Source organism: Lissotriton vulgaris, chromosome 3_1 (genome assembly GCF_964263255.1).
Source record: "Lissotriton vulgaris chromosome 3_1, aLisVul1.2, whole genome shotgun sequence".
In the NCBI taxonomy this organism is placed as follows: Eukaryota; Metazoa; Chordata; class Amphibia; order Caudata; family Salamandridae; genus Lissotriton; species Lissotriton vulgaris.
In genome coordinates, this window is record NC_141689.1 from 700,089,186 (window position 1) to 700,093,149 (window position 3,964).

The following is a 3,964-nucleotide window of genomic DNA, read 5'->3' on the forward strand; positions in this document are numbered from 1 at the left end:
ATAGATAACACTCCAACAAAGTAAGATTATAAAACTTTATTAACTATTAACTATAACGAACGGAACAAAAACTAAAAACATTTAAACATTTTTCAACACAAAAAGCAACAATGGTTAGAAGCTGTCTTTTGTGCGAATAGTCCCAAGGCAGCACAACGTGCAGAGTTCTGGACGGCACCCAGGTGATGTCGCCTGGGTGCCGCACTGGTTTTGGGATCCTACAATGCAGCACAGAAAAACAGCGTGGGGCGTCCCGGGTGGTGCGGGGGGAGGCCTCGTCAGTAGCGGTCTGTTGTGCGAATAGTCCCAAGGCAGCAGAACGCGTTGAGATGTTGATGGGACTGTGTCCAGTGTCACATGGCTGACACAACATGTACGACAGGCACCCAGGTGATGTCCAGTAAACTGCCGCACTGGTTTTGGTATCCTACAATGCTGCTCCGAAAATTGGCGTGCGGCGGCCCGGGGGTGGGGGAGGCGGCGTGAACGGGCCTCCCCAGGTGGCGGCCATCTAGCTGAGTTGCGGCCGCTCTTGCGGCTACAGCGTCTCGCTCACCATGTTGTTGAGTTGCTCCCACTCTTGCAGTGCAGCGATAGGCGGCTGCCACATGGCTCTCAAAATGGCGGACGGCTCCTCGGTTTTGGGCCTGGTCCACTGAAATGGCCCTGGGACACCTTGGAACTCGGACGCTTGTCTGCTAGGGCTTGGGCTCCATTCTCGAAAAGCGTCCCCTCAGCCGTGAAGATTCTACAAAAGTCTTGGGGGCCCCCGAGTCCCGCAGGCTTCCGGTGGGGAGCGGCTGCCATGATTGCTCGTGGAATGACCACGACGGAGCCACGAGATGGTGGTGCTCTCATGCTGACGCCAGCTTCAGTCTGAATGATCCAGAAACAAGGTGGGGCTTTCATCGTTTGGGAAAAAAAAATGTTCTAAACCAATGAAAAGTGTTATTTTTAGGTCATATGACCAAGCCTTCCATCTTTAGGAAACCAAAAGTAAAATGAACCAATGAAAAGTTTTATAAACAAGTCACATGACCTGTTATGCGGCATAGGGCTACAAAAAGCGTAGAAAATCCGTTGGCACGTGAGGCGGCGTCAGTAGCGGACCGATGTGCGAATAGGCCGAAGGCAGCACAACGGGCCGAGATCCGGATGGTACCGAGGTGGTGTCCAGCAAATTGCCGCACTGGTGTGGCCATCCTACAATGCTGCGCCGAAAGACGGCGTGTCCAGCTGAGTTGCGGTCACTGTTGCGGTACAGTGACTCGAACGCGCCGAGATCCGGATGGCACCGAGGTGGTGTCCAGCAAATTGCCGCACTGGTGTGGCCATCCTACAATGCTGCGCCGAAAGACGGCGTGTCCAGCTGAGTTGCGGTCACTGTTGCGGTACAGTGACTCGAACGCGCCGAGATCCGGATGGCACCGAGGTGGTGTCCAGCAAATTGCCGCACTGGTGTGGCCATCCTACAATGCTGCGCCGAAAGACGGCGTGTCCAGCTGAGTTGCGGTCACTGTTGCGGTACAGTGAGTCGAACGCGCCGAGATCTGGATGGCCCCGATGTTGTGTCCAGCAAGTTGCCGCACTGGTGTGGCCATCCTACAATGCTGCGCCGAAAGTCGGCGTGGGGTGCCCCGTTGGCTTATGAGGTGATGTCAGTAGTGGACCGATGTGTGAATAGGTCGGAACCAGCACAAGGCGCCAAGATCCGAATGGCAAGTCCTGGATGTTGAGTGCCTCAGTTGAGAGTTCTGAGCAGTGCTTGTAAGACTGTCTGAAGCTTATTGGCACCTGCTGCAGCTTCACTATTGCCCTGGTGTGGCCAAAGGTCGCACATGACATGGGCGGCCGGCTCCCGAGGTCCGGCGGAACTTTTTTCCTTTTCCTTTCTGCTTCTTTTCCTACAATCCGTTTCATCTGAAGACACGACCAGGTCCCTAAATGTGTGCAGGGGGACGCTATTGATTGAATGAAAATGGCGGCTTGACACAAAGCTGACTCAAGCGTTACTGTTGATGCCATACAGACAAAAATTGGTTTTCAGTTTGTACATTCTTCATGGTTTTTTTTTCCATCCAAGTCTGATTGAGAGTTTGTAGAAAAATGGCTTCAGATTTTCCACATACTACTCTTCAACATTCTTCCTAAATGTAACAATGTGAAACTCACTAGGAGAACGGCTGTTTCTGTTTCCTTTCAAAATGCTGCCAACAATATTTTCTGAATGGAAGACACCATCTTGTAGCATAAAGGGCCGAAAGGGGTTCTGGTCTGGCCGATGGTTGGTGGAGACATTTTGACTATATCTTGGACCTGCCCGGCCTCGCCCAAAATGGCGCCGGTATAAATGGGACTCGTAACTCCTTGCCCGCAAATGTATATCTAGAAAATGTTATTGTAAGTGGCCCTGTCCTATTTTAATTACAAAATGTATGTCCACCGATTCCGCAACTGTTAGACACCTTAGTTCTTGCAACCTAATGGCCCGCTCGTTACGTTCCTCTACAGTGTAAATGTCTCCTCATCATATACGATTTCAGTTTGCTCCGTGGCCGGCCCACGTGGTTATAGGCCCGTATTTGTATACTGACATTTTCACAATAAAGGTTTTTAAAACAAAACACGGTAGTAGTATTTACATTGGTAAAGTTTTTACTTTTAGTCACTGTTTTCGAATCAGTAAAAGGCAAGTGAAATAAAGCAGTCCAATTACATGACGGATAAAAGGTATAATATGTAGGAACGCAGTAAAGATAAATGGTCAAGGGCAGTTGTGTTTTTCATGTCTGCAACATAAAGTGATCGATAAGAATCTGATAATCAGGCGTATCGGCGACTAAGACAGCAGGCCGAATCTCTTTTACTCAACGGCTCCGTCATGGAAGGAAGAAACGCCCTTTTTCTCGAAAAAGGAATATATTTTACTTGCAAGACAGTTGTAAATTTTCCGGGAAAGTACATTAGCCTGGAATATTATAACATATGTTTGAAAAAAAAATATTGTTCGAAAACAATAAAAAGCGTAATTTTTAGGTCATATGACCAAGCTTTTCATCATTAAATTAACAAAAGTAAAATGAACCAATGAAAAGTTTTATTAACAAGTCACATGACCTGTTATGCTTACGTTACGCGCTGCGCGCCGCGCCTCGGATCACTTCCGGGTGCGCTAACGCGGCGTGTCATATAACGCATTACGTGACAACGTAGGTCAAGAATATAGTCAAAATGTCTCCACCAACCAGCGTTCAGAACACAACCCCTTTCAGCAGTCCAAAAAGTTCTGTTAAATGACAACAGAGGGGACAGGCAACAAGAACCATCAGTCAAAGAGGGGAGGGCAAGTTCTTCTCTTCCGGGTCATGTTGGGGCGCTACCGGAACTGATCGAATTGGTAGTCTACAGTGTTTCTGGATGTTTCAGACTAAAGCTGGCGTCAGCATGAGACCACTACCATCTCGTAGCTCCGTCGTGGCCATTCCACGAGCAATCATGGCAGCCGCTCCCCACCAGAAGCCTGCGGGAGTCGGAGGCCCCCAAGACTTTTGTAGAATCTTCACGGCTGAGGGGACGCTTTTCGAGAATGGGACCCAAGCCCTATCAGGGAAGCGTCCGAGTTCCAAGGTGTCCCAGGGCCATTTTAGTGGACCAGGCCCAAAACCGAAGAGCCGGCCGCCATTTTGAGAGTCCTGTGGCAGCCGCCTATCGCTGCACCGCAAGAGCGGGAGCAACTCAACTACATGGTGAGCGAGACGCTGTAGTCGCAAGAGCGGGCGGTAAACAGCTGAATGGCGGAAGAGGCACAGTGTAGCAGAAGCGGGCGGAATGGCAACTAAAACGGTAAAGGGGCGCCCCACTACTGCTTGTCTTCAGGTCAAACGGATTGTGGGACAAGGTCCAGAATTGAAGAGTCATCAAAAGGCAAAAAGTTCCGCCGGACCCCGGGAGCCGGCCGCCTATG